This window comes from Ixodes scapularis, unplaced genomic scaffold (assembly GCF_016920785.2).
Source record: "Ixodes scapularis isolate PalLabHiFi unplaced genomic scaffold, ASM1692078v2 PGA_scaffold6__148_contigs__length_123643588, whole genome shotgun sequence".
NCBI classification, from domain to species: Eukaryota; Metazoa; Arthropoda; class Arachnida; order Ixodida; family Ixodidae; genus Ixodes; species Ixodes scapularis.
This window is the reverse complement of record NW_024609881.1, coordinates 24,436,756-24,460,588: the sequence shown is the minus strand read 5'-3', so window position 1 is coordinate 24,460,588 and position 23,833 is coordinate 24,436,756. Positions and strand designations below refer to the sequence as shown.

The window sequence follows — 23,833 nt, the reverse complement described above, 5'->3', positions numbered from 1 at the left end:
GCCACGTGGAAAATCTATGCTTAAAGGGACAATGAAGGCAATTTCGGAGATCTTTTTGGTGATTGAACTGGGTTCCAGGCACGTCTCAGGCCACGTTGCCCAAATTTCAGCCGAAACCGGCGCTTGTGTGCCGCGCAAATCAATTAAACAGTCGCGGTAATAATCGTACCGGGATCGACTGGGGCGACGCTCCAAGAGTTGCGGGAGAAGCCAGGAGAAGCGGAGCTCACGTGACCGATGCGGGGCCAAGGAGCGAGACGTCACAAGAGACGCGTCGGCGATTGGTCAAAACGAGAGACGTGTCCTCGGTCACGTTTTGGTTCGTGATTTTTAGAAATACTGTTCTAATTTCCGCTTGAATAACCATCAAAAGTATAAATCGGATCGGAAATGATTACTAAACCGTAAATAAAGAAGCATCATTGTTTTTCTCTTTGCTACGCTGGACGCGAAACCGGCAACGAGCAACTATGGGCCAACAAAATAAAATTAAAAAAGAACATGGTACTCGAAAGATTTTACTAAATGGTAGCTGTAGATGGCTGTTCTAACGGTCGACTGAAGACCAGTATTGGTTCGGGCGACGCTAGTTTTCATGTGTGGGTTGCTGTTCGTATTCTTTGACGACGAAAAGAGGAAGTCCGCGGAGGAACCGGATCCCGGAACCGCGGGATTGCTGCCGCTTTCCCTTCGGCATCTCCCTCGCGTCCGTCCTTCGCCATGCAGGCCGCTCGTTGCAGGCTGGTTGGTCTCTGTCGGGTGATGGCAGAGGCCGCCACACACATACTCCCGTTCCATTGGTGTTCGGTCACTGAACGGAAGCTCGAACTCGCTCGCGAGAGCGGCATTCGTTCATGTTGACAGAGTCGGTGCAACAACTGCGCCACCGCGCTGCTATAACCCACCGCGGTAACCAGAGTCTCGATCTCCTAAATACTACCGATACCGACTATTAACACTTGACGTCACTCCCTACGTCACCTCCGTTTTTGGAAGCCCAGAAACGAGACTGGAGATGGTTCAGTTTCGGTTTCTTTACTTCTTTCGTAGGCATAGAAATACGCGTCATAAATGTCTACAAAAAAGTGGGCGGCATGCTATGTTCCCAAGAAGCATAAAAACACCGTTTAAAAAAAATAAATAAAATCGTCTTCATTGTCCCTTTAAGCGAAATACCACATGATCATTCTGTAAATTAATATGTTTACTACTACTAAATAAATTACTTTTTGGAAATTTTGTTCTCACAGTTGCACTTTCCGGGCATTCTGCTGTGTATCCAGTGAAGGAAAATGTCAGGTGTTACATTAGTTTCCTAACGATAGTTTTCCTAAACAATGTCAGTGTGTTTCTAATAAAAACAACAATAATTTCTTTCACATTGCATGTACACAGATGAAACTTTGCAGTGCATTTTGTCTCGCCACTACCAGCATATACTATAATTTTTATTCATACTAAGCCAAAGGTTCAAAAGTTGACCCTTTTGGGGAGCGTTCGCTCTTAGGGCCCGTTCACACACTTGCGTTTGTCTACGACACTTGGTTCAGGCATTACGCAAATGCCCTTAGGGTTTGTTAACCTCGTGTGCTAGCATGTGCCCGATCAGGGAAGATCGTCAAACCAATGACTTCGGACACTGCTGGAATTCGTCAGGCTTATTGCGCATAAAGGCTTCAGTGTGGCACTTAAGTAAATATTAATCCGAGCAAAGCCTTTGGAACCTATGCTGCACTCGGTTATATGCCAACTTTGATTCGGCACAGATCCAAGAGGCGTCATACTCTGCTCCAGGAGGAAGCAAAAAGGAGGGAGAGGAGAATGAGGAAAGAGGGAAGGAAGGAGAGGAGGATTAGAAAGAAAGCGAGAGAGGAGGGTATGGGAGGGAATTGGGAGAAGGCCCCTGAAATTTGTTGCGAAACAAAAAAGAGGGACTTGCGGTCGAGGAGGTCCCCCGGCGATTTGTGGTGGGGGACCTCCTTGACCTTTGTTGTGGCGTTCTAATAGATTTAGAAACTCTGCTTCCGGATGTTCGGCTGAACGCTGGTTGCTTACTGTTACAGTTAATTAATCGGGTTAATATTTTTAATACGCTCGACTAGCTCTACCTGCTCCCAAAGGCGAGGGGCTGCAGCGGGAGGAATGAGAGGATGCCAGCTGGCAAAATAAGGACTGCTGCAATGCTGCAGACACACCTTAACTGGCTGAGGTGGATGTCGATGGATGGCCCATCTGCTGCAATGATGCTTTCCTTTGAGTCCTCGATATCGTTGCTAAGCACCACCCGATGCCTTAGAGCACTCGGGGGTGCGATTCAAGATTAAACTAAGAAAAAGATTTTGTATTGATTTGTAAATTGGTTGAACTCAGAACTTATTCTTACTCTTAGGAGCACAGGAGCAATAAGCGTGCACTCTTTACATTGGGGCTATTGCTCAGGTTTTCAAGAACGTACTAGGTTAATGGATTTGATTACGTATAGCTGCGTTGTTAGCATTTTGAATTTGGGTTGTTTTGTTATTTTATTTAACGTGAATTTTATATTTTTTTCGGGATTGGGTGAACTCTGGGTAAAATTGTTTCCCAAACTTATTTAAAAAGGGCTGCTCCTATTCCGCACACAAACTGCCACGGTGCGCTGAGTCGAGGGTATTAAAAATAATAACCCCATTATCTGTAACAATAAGCGACCAGAGTTTGGTCGAACATCCAAAAACAGTTTCTAAATCTGCTAGAATGCCCTAAGCACGTGAAACGAAGATATCGCATTCCAATTCGTCTGTTTTCCCACAACAAATTGCCGCGGGAACTCCCCAACCGCAAGTCCCCCTCTTTTTCTACTCTCAACAAATTTTCGAGGGCTTTCTCCCAATTCGCTTCTCACTCACTCCTCTCTCTCCCTAATCCTTCCTTTTTTCCTCCTCTCCTTATTCTTTCCTCCTCCTCCTCCTCAAGAAGAGTATGATGCCTCTTGGATCTCTACCCTTTGACTGAAATGGCATCAAGTTCTGGATGAGTTTAATGATTACACATGGGGAGGCTCAACTTGTGGGCCAACTGCAAGGCATTCCGCACGTGTGCCATCTGGTTCCGGCAGATAAACTTCTATTCTGAGCAAAGCTTTTGGGGCATTGTTTGCACTTGTATGCTTTTTAAACACTGTGTGTTCGATAATGGTAGGCAAGACTGGTACTATGAGAAAAGGCTCGGGGGCACTGCTTGCATTTATATGGCTTTTCACCTGTGTGAGTTCGATTATGCCTTCTCAAATAGGAATTTCAAGTAAAAGCTTGTGGGCACTCTTTGCACTTATATAGCCTTTCACCAGTGTGCAATCGATTATGGCTTCGTAGACTGGAATTTCGAGCAAAGGCTCGGGGGCCCTCCTTGCACTTAAATGGCTTTTCGCCAGTGTGCACTCGATTATGGCTTTGTAGCTCGGAATTTCGAGCAAAGGCTTGGGGGCACTGCTTGCACATAAATGGCTTTTCACCAGTGTGCATTCGATTATGGCTTCGTAGAGTGGAACTTTGAGCAAAGGCTTGGGGGCACAGCTTGCATTGAAATGGCTTTTCACCAGTGTGTTCGATTATGGATTTGTAGAGTGGAATAGTGAGCAAAGGCTTGGGGGCACTCCTTGCACTTAAATGGCTTTTCACCAGTGTGTCTTCGATTATGGCTTTGTAGAGTGGAATTTCGAGCAAAGGCTTGGGGGCACTGCTTGCACTTAAATGGCTTTTCACCAGTGTGCCTTTGGTTATGCCTTCTCAAAGAATCATTTTGAGCAAAGGCTTGGGGGCACTGCTTGCACTTAAATGGCTTTTCACCAGTGTGTGTTCGATTATGGCTTTGTAGAGTGGAATTTCGAGCAAAGGCTTGGGGGCACAGCTTGCATTGAAATGGCTTTTCACCAGTGTGTGTTTGATTATGGATTTGTAGAGTGGAATAGTGAGCAAAGGCTTGGGGGCACTCCTTGCACTTAAATGGCTTTTCACCAGTGTGTGTTCGATTATGGCTTTGTAGAGTGGAATTTCGAGCAAAGGCTTGGGGGCACTGCTTGCACTTAAATGGCTTTTCACCAGTGTGCCTTTGGTTATGCTTTCTCAAAGAATCATTTTGAGCAAAGGCTTGGGGGCACTGCTTGCACTTAAATGGCTTTTCACCAGTGTGTGTTCGATTATGGCTTTGTAGAGTGGAATTTCGAGCAAAGGCTTGGGGGCACTGCTTGCACTTAAATGGCTTTTCACCAGTGTGCCTTTGGATATGCTTTCTCAAATAATCATTTTGAGCAAAGGCTTGGGGGCACTGCTTGCACTTAAATGGCTTTTCACCAGTATGTGTTTGATTATGGCGTTGTAGAGTGGAATTTCGAGCAAAGGCTTGGGGGCAAAGCTTGCACTTAAATAGCTTTTCACTGTAGTGCTTTTGAGTGCTGCTGAGCACTTGGACCTTAGAGCCATACTTGGGAGGATGCTGGCACTTGGATTGCGCATCACCATGGGCAGCCAGGTGGCTCACAATTCCATGCTGATCTCTGGTGACATACGTGCAGGAACAGCATCTGAACCAGATGTCCTTGGTGACTTTCAGTGGGCAGCTGGTCTTGCCCAACAATGTGGCACCATCACCTAGAAAAAAAGACCATCTGTATTCACACAGAAGGAAAGCCAAACAAAGATAGGCAATTAGTTTGGAAAAAAGTTTTGCCACAGCTGTAGTTTAATATTGTGTTGCGCTTTGAAATTCGATTCACAAAAAAACTCAAATGCAACTGGCAATATTAAAAAAGTTTCTTTTATTGAAATATGGAAATCCTAAAAAATTCCGATATTTTTATTAATAAATTACACTTCACATATCTTCTCACTTTGGAAAGTTTTTCTATTTTCTAAAAATTGTTCTTTTTCACAAGAAAATGTTTTTACCCAGTACCTTTGGATTTAGAATCTGGATCTACTTTTGGAGGCTGGATACATAATTATTCAGAAACTAGAACAAAAAATACAATGAATTCAAATCTTAGAGACACGTGAATATGATATTTAAACATGCAACTGGACTTCGTCAAGAAAACAGCTCTGGCATTGAAATCGTGAACAAAAGGTAAGGGCGCAAACAAGCTGGTGGTGGTTAAACATTTCGACAAAAAAGCCGTTTACAACTCCCTGTAACGCCGAATTAGAGCGCAGCTCTTGAGGAGGAGGAGGGAAGGGTACTGGGGGGGTCAAGTGACGATGACGATGCCGATGACGTCATCAGTAACGATGACGATGCGGATACCGATGACGTTATCAGTGACATCAGTGATGACGTCATCAGTGATGATGACGATGACGATGCAGATGCCTGTGACGTCATCAGTGATGATGACGATGACGATGCAGATGCCTCTGACGTCATCAGTGATGATGACAATGCGGATGCCGGTGACGTCATCGGGGGGTCACGTGACCTTGGGGGTCACGTGACCCTGGGGGAGGGGTCACGTGACCTTGGGAAGTCACGTGGCCTTGGGGTGACCTTGGGGTGACCTTGGTTACGCCGACGTTGCGGCATTTTTTGTAAGATGCAACAGGTTGTATGCAACTTGTTGCATTTTCTCTGAGCTGCATGCAACAGGTTGCATGCAACCTGGTTCATGCATCCTGTTGCATCTTCTCAGCTGCATGCAACAGGTTGCACAGGATGCAACAGGTTGCATGCAACGCACAATTACGGCGACGGCGACGCCGCTCAGGCTGGAAACGGGCCCCTAAGAGCTGCGCTCTAAAACAAAATCTGGAGATAGTTAGATATGTCGTTTTCTAATTTGCAATGACTGATTATGGGAGTTCAGATGGAAAGCCTCCGATGAAGTTATTAGTAAAAGAATTACAACATGCGGTGCAGTCATGTCCCGCTAATATGGATGCCCGCTATATAGACAATTATTGGGGGACCAATCCCCCTCTATACAACTCTGCCTCGTGAATATTAACAGCCGGAGTGCAGGCTACAATCAGCTAGTTCTGGGAACAAACTGGGTGAATACATGCAAGTTTGTCTCATTTTTACAGACACAAAGGGGTCCACAAATAAAGAAAAAAGAGCTTAGTTAAGACCTTCGGTTACAGACTTCAACGAGTTCCGGTACTTTCGGCTGCTCGTTTCGCTCCTTTCAAAAGGCATGACCTTGGCGCCGAAGATAGGCTCAATTTATTGGGGCTTTAAAGCAAAATGTGGAACCTTTCCTTTCCTTATGTTATGATGTTCTTCAGGTTTGTCATCTGTGGCCACTTTCTAGCTTGTCTGGCCTCTTTCGTCTATGCACATTGGCAGGCAGCCATGTTTTGGTGGAAAATCAGTACGGCAATCATGGGCAAACCTTAGCAAGGCGATAATTCCAGAGGAAGCACTTAGCTGGCTCAGGCAGTGACAGAAGTCTTAAAGGACACATGCAAAGGAAAAAAATTTTTTTTTAGACAGCTTAGATGGAAAAAGGATGTCATAAAACGATTTTACAACGAAGAAACAAAATTTTTAGAGCTATATTTACGGCGCTATACGAATTTGTAGTTGGCGCTCGCGGGAGCCGCCGCTGGTCACGTGCTAGGCCCGCGCGCCGCCGCGCTGCGTCGCCGCCGCACGCTGAGCGTTGTGCGAACGCCACTTCAACGCGTTTCTCCACGCCGCCGTCGCCGCCGCCGCACAAGTTCGTCTGCTTCGGGGCGCCGCCGCCGTCGTCTGACCGGCGCACAGGTCTATCACGTCTGCTTGCGCTTTTTCAGGAGTTTCCTTTGGGCTCTAAAAGTTACTTATGAGTCTTGGTTTTTTGTTATACTTGAAACAAAGATGAATAAGTTACTTTTACAGGCAATAGGAAGCTTCCGAAAGAGCGCAAGCACCACGTGATAAATAAAGACCAGTCACGTGATAAATACAGACCACTTTTCCGCGGTGCCCGCGGGCGCCAACTACAAATTCGTTTTGCGCCGTAAATATAGCTCTAAAAATTTTTTTTCTTCGTTGTAAAATCGTTTTATGGCGTCCTTTTTCCATCTAAGCCGTTTAAAAAAAATGTTTTTTTCCTTTGCATGTGTCCTTTAAGAGTAAATACATACAGGGCTAAATTTGAATATATGAATAAAATGTACACTATGCGCAGAGCGGAGATAAACAATTGAACATGTGATTCTAACATGTAAGGAGTTTAGTGCTGCCCTTCCCAAAGAGGTGATAGAAGTACCGGGGCCAGTTTTGCTGGCTCCGGTAGATGCAACAAAGAGAGAGTGCTGGTGGAAATTATCTAGGAAAAAGTGACTGAAGAACAACTACCATAAGATACCGGGGGAGCGCTCATCACTTTTCCTAAAAACGGAAATTATCTAGAAATGGGGACTTGTTCAGTCAAACTGAGCACTTAGTGTATAATTTGCAGTATTCCCAAGTTTGGAACATGTTAATAGTGGGTGCTTGAACACTTCACTGCCCTCTTAAAGGAACAATGAACACAATTTTAGTTAATTTTTTTGAATGGTGTCTTTAGGCTTCTTGGGAACCTAGCAAACTGCCCATTTTTTTACAGACATTTGTGATGCATATTTTTGTGCCTACGAAAAAACTGAAGAAACCGAAGCTGAACTATCTTCATTCTCATCTCTGGGCCTCCGAAAACGGAGATGACGTAGGGAGTGACGTCAATGTGAATAGTCGGTATCGGTAGCATTTAGGAGATCGAGACTCTGGTTACCGTGGTGGGTTATAGCAGTGCGTGGTCGTTCCCAAAGTAAACACGACACCGACATCTGAAACCAAACGTCTCCCTCGTGTTCTGCATTGTGTTCCTCTTTATTTATTTTGTTTGCCCATAGTTATTCGTTGCCCGTTTCGCGTCCAGCATAGCAAAGAGAAAAAAAATTATGCTGTTTTATTTAAGGTTTAGTAATCATTTCGGTCCGATTTATACGTTTGATGGTTATTTAAGTGGAAATTGGAACAGCGTTCAAATCACAAACCAAAACGTGACCGAGGATACGTCTGTCTCGACCAATCGCTGACGCGCCTCTTGTGACGTCGAGCTTCAAGGCCCCACAACGTCACACGAACTCCGCTTCTCCCGCAACTCTCAGGGCGTCGTTGCAATCGATCCCGGTAGGATTACCGCGACTGCTTAATTGATTTGCGAGGAACACAATGCCGATTTCGGCTGAAATTTCGGCAAAGTTGCCTGGGACGTGCCTGCAGCCCAGTTCAATCGCCAAAAAGATATCCGAAATTGCCTTCATTATCCCTTAACTGACTTTGTCCTCTTCATTCTTTTCCAGCATTAGCCCACTACCTGGTAAACAGCCGGCTTCCTCTCTTCTATCTCCACACCCCTGATCTAATGGCGACGAGGTGCTTTGGTGGCACCACCTTGCTGGCGCCCTCCGGTGCGCAGCTGGTAGAATGTGAGCAGACGACGCGTTATGTTAAAGCAAGGAGCAACTATGTTAGTTTGACTCTATGCCGATTAAAAACGGTTTATTTATTAAAGAAACGTGTATGACGTTTATGTAAATGATTTTTCTAATGAATAACAGCACCTCTAAGTTGCTTTTTATATATATAAAAAGAAAATGTTTAGAAAACAGCCGGGAGCTTCACAATATAGCAGTGTTGAAACTAAAGCATTACAAGTAACGACGTCACTTTTAATGTGTCAGTTTTTCTACTAACATACTCGTTAGAATCCCAAATGAATAACGAGTAATGTCATTATTATTTTACAGTATCTCCTATCAAATTACGTTACCCATTACTCGTTAATTTTGAATAACAGTGATGTGATTGGCCTAAGCCGTTTTGGAGCAGCTTTTGGAGCAGCCAAAACGGTGTTTTGGAGCAGCAAAAGTTGCTTTTGGAGCAGCCATGACTGTGTTTCGGAGCAGCAAAAGTGGCTTTTGGAGCAGATATTCTTAGAAAAATAAACATATTTTTAAGTGCTGAACGAACGAAGGCCACTTCGCTCGCCGCAATAAACAAATTATGGTCAAGTTCAACCACCTGGGAGTCTTTCAACATGCAACTGAAATGCCAATGACATGACACATTTTGCAATGCTTCAGTTAAATTATACATATATATGTACCCGTTATAGAAAAATAAGAACCAAACTGCATATATTAAGATTTATTAGAAAATGACCAGCTTATTAGTAAATATCACAGCAGTAGGTTGACTACATAGTTATATAATATAATAAATGAAAGCTGTCTCCGACTGATGAAACGCGTAACTACCGCAGTGCAATGCGAAATTGTATACAACAGTGGTTCCCAGCCATGGATGTGTCGGGGACCCCTTGCGGACCGCTGGCAGTGATGGAAGACCCCTTCCAGAGGGGGGGGGGGGGAAGGGGGGACGTTAGTAAGTTAACACATCTGGAGCATGAGACAGGTGCCTTTTATTGCTACGTAGCAGAAAAACATAAAACAAAGGTGCCACACCACTTCATTCTGGTCAGTTCATCAATACGTGGCACACTCGCGCTTCAAACTACAAAAAACGTGCCAACTCAAAAAAAAAAATTTGTTGAGGGTCTTGCAGACCCCAGAAGTGGCTTCGCGGACCCCTATTTGGGAACCACTGGTATACAAGACAAAAATGCATTAAGACTAGCGGGTGCTTTTTTTTTTGCTTTTCAAAACTTTTTTGCAAGGCTGCTGCAAGCCTCGCTTTGTCTTTGGCTAGTAATGGATTCCCACTTTCAATGACTCCAAAGAGACATTGGGACATCCCACAAGTGAACAGTGCTGTGGGCGTCGCCGAGCAATTCCGAAAAACTGCTTGCAACCGTTTTACTGGTTACCGACGGGCCAGATTTTCGTCAAAAGTAAGCAAATGTAAAACAATGGGTTGCAAGCGTTCCGGCTGGTGCCTCTGTCGTGCAGTCATGTCCGCATGCACATGAGGGCAACTTCGGCAGGCTTGCATTTGCACGTGCTTCGTCGCGTGAGCGGAGATGGCTGCTGGATCGAAACAAACACCATGCACTCCGCTCCGTCGCCAACTGGTTCCCAAAATTGAATGCAAAATACGACAAAAAACAGTCCAGCGGCACGTGCTTGCCAGGCCGGCAGGCAAGGTACAAGCTAAACACACAAAAAAAGAACCTGAGTGAGTCGGATCAACACAAGACATCGCGAGTCAGGGTCAAAAGGTACTTGGAGCGCTTTGTACAACGACTGAAGCACTGAAGCGTCAACACACGCCCGCGTCTATCGTTGAAATTTGTTTTAAAAGGACGCGAGACGAGACACATGAACGACGAGAGCGTGTAACGAGAGGTGGCGGGAAAAACTATGCAAAACCAGATGGGCGATTGATACAGGGTACTTTTTTTGGGCGGCCGCTTGCGCTACCTAGCTAATGCATGCCCAATTACGGTTCTCAGTTTAGTTTCGGTTTTGAAAGACGACCAAAATTGGTCCTTTGGCGAAGGCTTGGCGCGGATTACCCACATTTCGGCAAAATGTAGCAGCATGTAGTAGGGTTAGCCCCTTGGCGCAGTTTGGCGCAATTGGCACAGCAATCACATCACTGGAATAAAAATGGCTGCATGATTGTTTGAAAACAAAATTTTTATTCTGTACACTGCGTAAAAGTGCCAAAGAAACCCCAACAAAGCTATGCATAAACGGTGTCATTTCAAACTCCTTCGGAAGACACTTTTAAACCGGCGTCATTTCAAACTCCTTCGGAAGACACTTTTAATGTTTCAATGACTGGGCCCAAAAAGGTGCGAGATTATCACTGTGTGAAACCCCTAAGCGTCCTCGGTGCAGTCTTTTTACAGAAGCTGCTAAGATCACAGTCGTTATACCCTGAGCAGCCGTTTCGCTGGAAAGGGACATCTGTTCAGAACGTAACAACCTGCCGCCGCTCGAAGGATTTTGCCTTAGCGTCCCAAGCTACTCCAGCTGGTCACCATCCTTGTCTTCAAAACAAATAAATTCTTGTTATGTCAAAAACAGAAACGATAAACTACAAGTTTGGAAGTGGTGACATTCCCACGCTTTGAACCAAAACAAGTCTGCCAGTGATGGCCGGGTGCTGACGTGTAATTAATTGGAAATGCGACGTTAATTTGTGAGGGAATAAAATAATGTTTAGTTCACTGGCTAACTTTGATTACATGAAGCAGTCTATTTTGCATCCGTTATGTTGCTCGCGTCTGGTCGTTCTCTTCAGAGCAGTTTCTTCCTCCCAGGCAGGTGCTATGGGAAAGGTTGTTTTCTGAATCTTGCTCATGAAGCATCATGTGTTCGAGGATATACGTTACATATCCTGCCGACAGATAACCTTTATTAACCTGATCAATACAATGTGAATTCCTCTGTTAGTATGTTTGGCGTTATTGAAATTTTATTATTGTGTGTTGTTTTGAATTGCTTATTTATATTGTTCGTTGATGGCTTGGGCTGTTTGTGCGCATTTCCAATGTATAAAGGGGATCTGTACTGCACTCTTCTGCTGTAATGCTCTGCCATGGCAGAGTAAAAATAAATAAATAATCCCTCTGAACAAGTGTATTTTTAAAGAAATTTATAGAGGCAGTTTATTATAAACAGCTGTCATATAGTAACAGTGAAACACAAAGTAACGACAAATTGAGACAAATTGACGTAAAAGTAATGTCCGTTAGTCATGGCAAGCAATGACACCGGTATTTCATTACATTTGCAAAATGGTAACGGAGCTCCGTAACATGTTAGCTTATTTCAAGGTAATAGGTAACGCTATTTTGTTACTCTTTTTTGGTAATGGGCACAATACTGCATGATAGAGTGTGTGGCGTGCGTCAGGGCTCTTCACGGCCTCTCTGATTGTTGTTTTTCCTGGATTTAATAAGGCTGCTGTAGAAAAAGGTTTTGCATTCCCCAGAGTAAATGACAGGCTGTCTTAGGAGTGCACGCGTGCACACCTAGCTACATTGATCTTGCCCATACCGACGCTTCTCTCCAAGTGTGACTCGACAGTTGCTGATGAGGAAATGCTCGTCAGCGACAGACGCTCCACTCGTGCTTGGAATATGTGGCGAAGACGTTTGTCAAATTGCAAATTCTTGTAGGAAGAAAAGCAGAAACTTTCATAAATTCCTTAAAGTCTCTGAAACTTCCCGGCAAATTCAGACGACTGATTAATTTGTACTATCCAACTCTTACTAATAATTGTTAATAACACATTTAAAATCGCTCGCTGAGAAGTGCATCACGCATTGTGCGCCATTTGGGTTCGCAAAATTAAACATACAACGGTAGTAATTCATAGCAGGTCTATACTTCAAGTTTCATGAGGCTGAAGTGTCACTGACTTACTGGATTTAAGACTTCAATCGCGAGGGGGTCTCGCACGTTTCGCGTCGACTGGATGAATAAGCAGAGATTTCATTGAAACGACTCCGGAAGTCAGCCACCGCTTCTTCCTGCCAGTTATTTTGAGGAAATATTTGTTTACTGGTTCATCAAATTCCAAAAAGGAATCAACTTGAAACTAACAAGAGACCAGTACTCACAGAACACACTGGAACCAACAGGATACATGGAGTCGCTTTCACCGAAGTGTTTACTACACACGTGAAAGGTTCTCGAATTTCACTTTCCTATTTTCAGTTTGGTGAGACCTTCCTTTCTCAGTTTTATTTAGCCTGAATCTTAATAAAAAAATACAGCCTATTCGCTGTGGTAGACGCTGTAGCGGGGTAAAGCACTGGTTATTCAATTTTCATCATCCAACCTTCTGTACTGAAGTAGAGAACAGCACACCACCATCCGAGCACTTCGACACCTCAGTGCCAAAAGTGTTTGTAGCACAACTAGGCGTGCCACGGCTTCAAGCTTTGGTAAAATGTCCTACTACAAAGATCACTATACCAAATAAACACAATGCATGAAACAGGGTTTGTCCCGCGTTACCCAAACAGCGCAGGAAGCAAGCTGATGAGCCAAGAATCCAAGATCTATGCGTCCTGTCCCGGCCTGTTCTACAAATGATGATGATGATGATAGCTAGAAAAGCGCCTCATGTACTTCACGCATGCCACAAATAGAAGCCCAACATTTAGCTTGCCCGAAGTCAATTCACAACTGCCCCATGAACCTCTCCTCAAATTCAATTTCGCTGGTCTCCTCCCTCTGTTCGAAGAAAAAGCAAATCACCTTGCACATTTTCATCTGCGATCTTAGCTCCCCTGGTGGAGGATCTCCGAATCGGCACGGACCTCTAGGAGCCTGTGCACAACTATACAAGAAGTGCTGCTCCAGAGTATGACCGCCAGTAGTGGCAACGACAGAGGCGGTACCGGGGACACAACTACAAAAGAGGCACACACGGAAGCGGCAGTCGGCAACGGGGTTATCTGCCATACATTAACCCAGTGGTTCTCAGCCATTGATGTTTCGTGGACCCCTTGTGGGTCGGCAGAGATGATGGAGGACCCCGTTTGTGGTGAACGGAAGGGAAAATATAGGTTTATTATGTTTGTAAATTAATGAATGAATATAACTAAGTGCTAGTGTGAAGTAGACTTCTCTTACTGACACACACTCGAGAAAACTCGTACGAAAATTGGAACGTTTCTTCTCAATCTAGGAAAAGGCAACTTTGATTGCCAGGCTTGACTGATGAGGCAGGGCTTCGTGGACCCCTAGAATGCCTTCCCTTTTGAGAACCACTGCATTAACCACCTGACTCTGCAGATAGCAAATATTTCTTTACCTAATTGAAGCACTCAACTCCCATTGCCGACTGCCGACCATTGATTGCTGGTTGCTGATTGTCCATTACTGATTTCAGATCAAAGCGTCACTGAAATTTCGAAAGACAATGAAACCGACGACTTGTGCTGCAGTGTAAAACATCCATACATCCATAGAACAAGAAGAAAGTGTTATTAAAATGTAACAAATTTCACTTCCAACACCACTTAGGACCTTGCTCAGAAGTGACCGAAGTTGCCCTCCGAGGGGAGAAACAAGAATTTAAAGAACTATGAAAGTGCCAAACGTATAAGGGGGCAAGATTAAGAACTCGGAGCACACCTGAAGACGGACAGCCCAATGACGAAAAGCTGGATGTGCAGCAACAGCTGGCTCAGATAATGAGTATGTTGAGCATGCTCACACCACTCAAACAGTAAGTCGATGAGCTAGTCACAATGAAACAAACTGTGATGGACATAGAGAAGTCTGTGCAATCAATGTCCGACAGCTATGATGAGCTGCTTAAAGCAACTGTGTAACGATTTAGCGTTAAAAGAATTTGTGTCTTGGACGTTGGGTAGACTGTACCCAACGTACAAGACAGGAGGTGTACTTGTACGTAGTGGGTAGACCTCAATGCTAGATGCCTTGAGGTCTGCCCAATATTTATTCAATCGGCCAATAAGAGCCCGGCGTTCTGACATCATTGCAAACGCAGTGCGAGAAGCAGACGAACTTGCGCTCTACATAGCTCGGAACATACGGTACATAATTAATAAGATTCAGAAAGATACACCACAATGCTTGTCTTTAGTAAAAACAACTGCTACAACAAAAAAAGAAGAAAAAAAAGATTGAAGACATCATTGAAACAAACTTCGGTCTTGAACACGAGTTAGAGGCACTAGCAAATAGTTTTAATACAAAATATGCGCAGTCAATCAAAACTATCCTGTACGTCAACGGAAAGACGGTCCAGTCAAATAAGAAATAGCGATTCATTATTTTTCCCCGATGTGGATGGCAATGATCTAATTGAAAATGTAAAACATTTAGACTAATAAAGCGGCAGAGTCCGATCAAAGTAGCGTTAAAGACATTAAATACCACATCATTATAATGAACCCTGCATTATTACACTTGTGCAATTGCATATTCATTAGGGGCATCATCCTTAAAAAGCTTAAAACATCCATCGTTTGGCCAATTTACAAGAAAGGTGAGAAAAATAAATTAATAAATTATAGACCAGCATGCATCCTGCACATGCACATAGATATTGCTAAGTAGTGGCAATGACGATACAAGATGATATCCATAACATCATACAAAAATAATCGTAAATGTTCCTAAAATGCAAGTACTATAATTTAAAGATCCAAGGAACAAATTATAAATGAAATTTCAATAAGAATGCATGATCAGAACCGCAACAACTGCTCGTGCGTCCCGTTAAAATACACTGATAATGTCAAATACCTGGGTATGCATATAGTATTATAGACAAACATATTGTTGCGCGCCAAGTAGGCAGCGCGGCCGTGGCCTAACGGTTTATCGTGCTTGCCTCCCACGCGAAGGGCCAGGGTTCGATTCCTGGGAGCGGCGCATCTTTTTGTTTATCCCTGCAGACTAGTATTCTGGTAAATTCGAGAACCGTCTTGCTGATTCGAGATTAGAATGTTCTACGCGCCCACCCTCAGGCCACCGACGAAAAAAAGCTGTGTATTCTGATGCGCGGCGTGAAGGACGACATCTTCGGTGGACTCGTACGCAACCCACCGACGTCCGTTCAAGGGTTCGTCACGGAAGCCACGAATATCGAGTGTGCTCTGCAAGCCCGGGCCAGCCACTACCAGAGACTACCCGGCGTCAGCGCGATTTCGCAGTCCCCTTGCGACCTTGCCCACGAGACCACGGGCCTTCGTGAACTTATTCGCGACATCGTTCGGGAGGAGCTTAAGAAGCTGCTGCCGACTGCTCAGCGCCCGGCCTCAATCTCCATTACCGAGGTTGTTCGGGACGAGGTTCAGCGAGCGCTCCTGCCGGACACCCCTGTCACCGTGGCCGCAGCCGATGAGCCGACGCTGACCTACGCCGCAGTGGCCCGACGACCGCCGCCAACTGCTCAACATTACCCGGTGGCGCCACGACGAGATCCATCAACGCAGGCGTACCCTCGACGCAACGATGAAGTACGTCAGTCAGTACGACCGCAGAGAACAGCCGGCGCCGAGGAAAACCGACGTGTGGAGGACAGCGGATCGACGACCCGTCTGCTACCACTGCGGGGAGGCCGACCATATCTACCGCCGTTGACCCTACCGGCAAATGGGCCTGCGTGGGTTCCACCCAAACGACCCACGCCCGAGGTACGGCGAACGCCCTCGCGACATCGAGGAGTATCTTCGACGCTCGCCCTCCCCAGTGTCGTCTCGCCGCCGTGAAGCCCGCTCCCCTTCGCCACGACGTTCAGCGTCTCCAGCGCCACGACCCCACCGAGAAAGCCTGTCTCCCCTGCGTCGTCGGGAAAACTAAGTGGGGCAACGCCTGGAGGTGACGTTGCCGAAAACGACGAAAGCAAAGAGCCTCCAAGAACGCCGGAGCACTCCCACACTCCCGACGCCCCTGCAACGGTGTCCAACAACCTAAACGTTGCTATCGATGGCCTCGACGCATCGGCACATGTGGACACCGGGGCAGACTACTCAGTCTAGAGTGGGAGGCTCTCTCGCCGCCTGCGAAAAGTGACAACGCCGTGGGATGGACCTCAAATACGAACCGCCGGAGGGCATCTCATCACACCAATCGGAAGATGCACCGCTCGCATCGAGATCCGCGGTGAGACGTGCCCTGTGAAATTCATCATTCTACAAGACTGTGCCAGAAACGTCATTCTCGGCATGAACTTTCTGTGTGAGTACGGTGCCGTCATTGACCTTGGTGAAAACAGATTGACCCTGCGGACGCCTGCCCCGCCTTCAGAGAAACCCCAAACAGCGTCAACCGCCGTCCGAGTCGCTGCCGACCACGTGAACCTGCCACCGCGATCAAGTGTTGTCGTACCCGTCGTGATCGATGCAGCTACCTGCGGCGAAGTTGTTCTGGAAGGAAGCCTTCAATTACTTTTAGGAAGAGGAATAAGTGTCACAAGAGGGGTGACTAAACTTCAGGATGGCCGCACCGTGGTCCTTGTGACAAACTTTCGAAAAGAAACGCAACACCTCACAAAAGGTACTGCTGTGGGCCACGTCGAGGAACTTCGGAACTCCGTCGAAATCGCCGCGACTGCTGAAGAATCATCGCCAGCTCAGCAAGACACTACACCGCCAGCGCAGCTTGACATTGACCCCAAGCTTCCAGGCCCGAAACGACGGCAGCTGAGTGACCTCCTCGCCGATTTCAGCGACTGCTTCGCGACGTCGTCGAAGGTGCGCCAAACCACTGTTGTGAAGCATCGCATCATCACCGAGGACGATGTGCTCCCTGTGCACCGATCGCCGTACCGAGTCTCCGTAAAAGAACGGGAGGTCATTCAACAGCAAGTGGAAGAAATGCTGAACGACGACATAATCCAGCCTTCAAGCAGTCCGTGGGCCTCTCCAGTCGTGCTGGCTAGGAAGAAGGACCGAACGCTTAGGTACTGCGTTGACTACCGGCAGCTGAGCGCGGTGACAAAGAAAGACGTCTACCCACTTCCCCGCATCGACGACACTCTAGACTGGCTGCGCCACTCTCGATATTTCTCATTGATGGACCTAAAGAGTGGCTACTGGCAGATCGAAGTCGACGAACGGGACCGAGAGAAGACAGCTTTCGTCACGCCAGATGGCCTGTATGAGTTCAAGGTGATGCCTTTCGGCCTATGCACGGCGCCGGCAACATTCCAGCGTGTCATGGACACAGTACTGGCAGGGCTGAAGTGGCAGAGCTGTCTCGTCTACCTTGACGACATCGTAGTATTTTCAAGTGACTTCGACGAGCACTCGAGACGACTCCGAGCTGTTCTTCAAGTTATTCAGACTGCCGGACTCACACTCAAGCCGTAAAAGTGCCGGTTCGCCTATGACGAACTGAAGTTCCTAGGCCACGTGGTTAGTAACGAAGGCGTCCGCCCAGACCCCGAGAAGACTCGCGCCGTCGCGGCATTTCCAGCGCCGACAGATAAGAAGGCCGTGCTAAGATTCCTTGGACTTTGCGCCTATTATCGACGCTTCGTTCAAGATTTCGCAAGGATTTCCGCACCACTGACAAATCTCACGAAGGATGCCGAGAAGTTTGAATGGGCCAAGGAGCAGGCATTAGACGAGCTGAAACGACGACTCCAGACTCCTCCTGTGCTTGGACATTTCGATCAGGATGCGGAAACAGAAATTCACACGGACGCAAGTAACGCGGGACTGGGTGCAGTACTGGTCCAAGCGCAAAAAGGCACCGAGCGAGTCATCGCCTATGCAAGTCGGACGCTGTCCCAATCGGAAAAAAATTACTCCACGACTGACAAAGAATGCCTTGCGGTCGTCTGGGCAATCACGAAGTTTCGTTCGTACTTGTACGGGAGCCCGTTCCATGTGGTCACGGATCACCACTCGCTCTGCTGGCTTGCGAACCTGAAGGACCCGTCAGGACGCCTCGCTGGATGGAGTCTCCGAGTACAAGAGTTCAACATGACTGTGGTCTACAAGTCAGGCCGCAAGCACAGCGACGCCGTCTGCATGTCCAGAGCCCCCGTCGAAACCCCTTCCGGCTGCAGCGATGACAATGATGATGAGTGCTTCCTAGGAGCAGTGAACACCGACGATATGGCACAACGTCAACAGGACGATCCTGAGCTGCGCGCATTAATCGAGCACCTGGAAGGGGGCGGGAGTACCGTGCCACGTGTCTTCTCACGAGTACTGCCGACCTTCGCCATTCGACATGGTGTACTCTACAAAGAGAACTTCGGTGACAACAACACATTGTGGTTGGTGGTAATCCCGAGTGACCTTCGAGAGGAGATCTTCCAAGCCTGCCACGACGACCCGACGTCCAGGCACCTTGGTTAGAGCCGGACACTGGCCCGTATTCGTGAAAAGTATTACTGGCTGAAGCTCCCCAAGACCGTCCACCTATACACACGATCATGCCACGAGTGTTAGCGACGCAAGAAACCTCCGACAAGGCCGGCCATACTCCTGCAGCCCTATTTCTCCTCCAACTGCACCCTTCCAGCAGATCGGAATGAATCTACTTAGTCCTTTTCCGCCTTCGACGTCGGGAAACCGCTGGATCATCGTCACCACAGATTATCTCACGCGGTACGCCGAAACAAAAGCTCTTCCTTCGGGGACTGTTGTGGAAGTTGCCAAGTTTTTCATTGAGTCTATCATCCTCCGACACGGCGCTCCAGAAGTTCTGATTACAGATCGCGGATCATCGTTCATGGCACAACTCACCCAAGAAACCCTCCGACTCAGTCACACCAGCCATCGTCGTACAACTGCGTACCACCCGCAGACCAACGGGCTGACGTAGCGACTCAACAAGACAATCGCCGATATGATCTCTATGTACGTCGACGTAGAGCACAAGATGTGGGACGAGGTGCTGCCCTACGTCACGTTCGCCTACAATACGGCGGTTCAAGAGACCACTGGATACACACCCTTCCAGCTGGTACATGGTCGGAAGGTAACAACTAGCTGCTGCCAGCTGCTGCCAGCTGACAATGAGAGCGACGACGCCCAGGTAATTGGTCAACGGGCCGAAGAAGTCCGCCAGCTCGCCCGACTCCTGATTCAAAACCAGCAACGCGTCGATGCGGACCGCTACAACCTTCGTAACAGGGACGTCCACTTCCAGCCCGAAGACAGGGTGTGGGTGTAGACGCCCATCCGTCGCCACGACCTCAGTGAGAAACTGCTGAAACAGTACTCTGGACCATACAAGGTACTTCGTCTCCTCGGCAAGCTGAACTACAAGGATAGTTAGGAATAGTGGTTACCGAAGCAAAGAAACTGATCGCTCGGACTATATGCACAAAGAACTAGGAATTTTACGTTTCGGATATCAAATGAAGTATGCTAGTATAATAAAACATTTTTCAACAACAAACATCGGCCGAAAAATTTAAAAGAAAGGACATTACAACAGAAAAAAAAATTTGTTGAATTATTTATAAAGACAAAATATGGAGAGGCCAGAAGGAAATATTACGTCCCTAAGCTTTATAATAAATTGCTGGATGAGCTACATAAAATCAAATCGCCCAGAATAAAAAAACTAGCAAAGATTAATAATTGACCAGAGAAAAAAGGAGCCATAAAATGTAATAGAATTAGATAATGGAGTATCCCCCAAAACGCATAATGCAAAAGGTTCTCGTTTCTCTTCATTTTATTAGAATTACCACATAATTCTCGAATTCCAGTATCCTAAGCACTATGTAAAGACTAATTCAATATTATTGGACATGGTATAGAGATATATTTCAAGCTGGAGGAATTTATATTAGCTGTAAACGGAGGTGGAACTGTAGCAATTTATATTTATATTGGTGTGCTCTTTTGTTTTTACCATCTGCGCAACAGCAGAGGCACCTGTGGCATCCCACACACAAGCCATTATTGGCTTCTGTGGGCTTTATATGGTATTATTTTTAAAGAAAGTAAATAAAGATGGTTTTTGTATTGTATATGACTGTATTGTTCAGTCTAGATGCAGTCACTGTCCTGTTTATAAAAAAGAAGGGAAAAAAAAACTACTTACTTTGACTTGAGGATTGAATCGCTTCCATTCGAATCGCTGCCCAAGGTCAGGTTCGTAAGGAGTCTTGTAAGACCAAGAGGGACGCAAGAGACCACTTGAAATCCTAGGAACCAAATGCAATGAGCAATGACAGTAATCAAGAACAAAGTGAGCACACCCTCCAAGCGCATCAAGCTAGTCAGACACCTATGAGGATAACACGAAAGAGACACCAAGGATTTGGCCATTTCGAGGTAACAATGATGAATGGATGAGGAAATGAAATGCCTGTGAGCCCAGTAATGGAGGGTAGCTTTTGCCACCTAACTTAGAGTTTGAAGACATCTCCAAACAACCTGTTCCTTTTTGCCTCCCTATTACGGTAAAAATACGAACAGTTAAAGGAGTTCGGACTTGCACGATACAATATCTAGACTGAGGCAACTACATGGCTGGAACCCATTAGGTGTTCCTATATTAATGCTGAATTTGTTTTGTATATTCGTTGAACCGCCGGACCCTCGGATCCACCTATTCGGGAAAGCTGCCATGTTCCTCCTCCCCCAAAAAGTTTTGAGTGTTGCTAAACGCGGGACATGTACCAGGAAAAACTATTTTATTATTTAATGTAACTGAATAAAGCTTCCACAGTTTATAATGCTTGATCTTCTTTATATTAATATTGTGATAGTTTGGTACAGCTTGTTCTTTATGTTCTAAATGCTCCGAACACGCAAAAAAAAAAGTGTTCTTGTAAACACACATGGCACATGGCAACAGGCTTAAAAGAGACGAGTAAAAGAAACTATTTTGCTCCATTTAAACACTGAGTGTAATGAACAACAAAAATTATATTTTAAATATTTGAAAACCGCAACAACACTTTTGAAGGGCTAACAAACGTGTCTTGATGTTTTTATAAATATAAAAACATGCATTCTAATCAAAAATAGATAGTTTGAATACATATACAGTGTAGACCGCATATAACGTATGTCGCGGGAGTCGCAAAAATCCGCACTATAAGCGGTACCGCGTTATAACCAAAACATCAATTTTTCAGACCAAAATACATGCCATGAGACTACTTACGTTTGTAAAAGAATTTACTTTATGTTAGGTGAAAAATAAAGCTTAGTTTGAGGAAAGTCTTTATTTCACCAGACTAGAACAGTTCTGTCTCAAGCGTGTCACACATTTTGAAAGAAATGAGCGACTTTTGCCTGGCGCAGCCTTTTAACAGCGTCGCGAGTTGCGGACGGACGTTGCGAGCGTTCAGGATTGCTAACCCTAATCACTTTTGTCCGGCGATGAAAACGCGTGAAAATTTGCATCCTTTATACGGTACGCGCCAGTAATACCTTCAACTTGAGCACAGGCATGAAATGCTCCAAATAAGAAATCCGGGCGATGTTCGAAAGCACAGAAAGCACCACTGTAGTCGAAGTAAACAAACACGACGACACGGGCGTTTCTGCCGTCTTGAGAGTGCCGCCACGACATCGCCGCACGAGTAGGTGGATCTTCCCTTCTAGTACGTGCTGGGTTATCATAACGACACACAACGAAAATTCACAGTCAAGGGTAGCGCTTTTACGCGGAACGATGAGCCTCCATCACGCAATCTACGTCGACGATCAAAACCAACGCCATGTTTACGGATAGACGCAGCCGGCCGGCGACCGGAGAGGAGGAGAAGCGTTGTAATAGAGGTTGGGGGGGAAAGGAGAGAGCCAATAGTGTGTACGCACTGCCGGCATGCAACGCGCGCGAACACTTCTCCTCGACCTGCGATTGGTCTGTCGTTGCGGTTGTTTCTAACCATCGCAGCGGAGGGACGCGCGCACGAGAACGCCACGTGTATGCGTCCCTCCGTCGCTATGGCAACTGCAGCCTCTCTCTTCGCATCTCCCGGTTTCTTCGAGCAACCTCCTTGCCCCGCGAGTGCCGCTCGCGGCTCGCGCCGTTATCTAGCGCCGCAAAGGGAAGCGTGCTCGCTGCGCCGGTCAGTCGGCACGGCCGCCGGGCTCTTCCAGAAACCGCACTATAACCGGTATTTCCCTTCGCGCGCCTGCATTTTAAGCGGTATGTAAATACATGGAGTTCTATGGGAGGCGAACCGGTGGTTTAAAAAAGCCGCGTTATACCCGGTCCTGCACTATAGGCGGTTACGTTGTAAGTGGTCTATACTGTACCGTAAACGACTTATTTTTTTGCGGGATCAATATTTTGTGATTGAGGTCAAAGCTGAAATTTTGGAATAATTTGTGGGTTCTAATTTTTGCGACGCGGCGGGATCTCAATATAGATTCTATTGCGTTTACACTTTACCGGAAATGTTAGCGGAACATATTTTTCGCAAAATGGAGGGGATTCGCGAAATTCGCAAAATTTAGGTCCTTGCAAAAATTAAGTCGTTTCCAGTAGTCTAAAGCATGCCAAATTTGGTTGTATAGAACACTGTTACAAACAAATATTCTTGAGGGCTTTTTGTGAAGGTACCCCAATATTACATACAGAAAAATGTGTTTGAATGTTACCGTAGATGCGTAGGGACACCCTTCCAAGGTGGGAGAAATATTTTTGTTTATTGTTTTTGTGAAAAATAGAAGCTACAGCAGAATGCGATGGAGCGGGGACATTGCAATGGCAACGACCACCATTTGAAGAAATGCGCACACAAAAGTCGCTCAAATTTATGCACTTCTGGGTTGTCTGTTTTTCAAAATGTTTATTTCCCTAATTTCGGGATTATAACCGGTCCTTATCATTTTTATAATAAAACATGAAGATTTAAAGGTAATTGAATGCTATAAAACTAGAAATCCATTTTTTGAAAAAAATTGCCGTTCTTCGATTCTCACATCCTGAAAAGAAAAAAAAAAGTTAAACAGCCTGGTTGGGACACGCGTGTCAAGAAACAAATTTTATGTGAAAATAAATATTTTTTTAGAGCAATATTGACGGCGAGATTTATTTGAAATACTGCGCGCAAATTCCATGATGTCACGGAATGGTCATTCACTCAACGAGATGGTCATTGGCGCTTTCCACCTCAACGTGAAGGCGAAGCCGATTCACCTCTCGTTCTCGTGCCCGCAATGCTGAGAGAGAAAACAATTGGAAAGGAGGTGACTACCGACTGAATCGCGTCTCGCGCCGTCAGCAATTGCTCCAAAAAGATTTTTTCCCGCGTGTCAATAATTTTTTGACACGCATGTTCCAATCAGACTATAAAAAACAAACATTTTTTTTCTGTTCAGGGGACCTTTAACATCATACTTTTTGTCCCTGGAAAGGGACATAAAGAAAAGCAATGTTGGGTACCTAGAAGCCTTTTTCACAGCCAGAACCTGTAAGGAGGGTTCACCTTTTAGGATCAT

General features: G+C 45.9%; 1 pseudogene; it reads right to left on the bottom strand.

Moving 5' to 3' along the window:
* Positions 1 to 3,746: 3,746 nt before the first annotated feature.
* Positions 3,747 to 21,198, bottom strand: LOC115328782 (annotated as a pseudogene).
* Between the last annotated feature and the right edge of the window lie 2,635 nt (positions 21,199 to 23,833).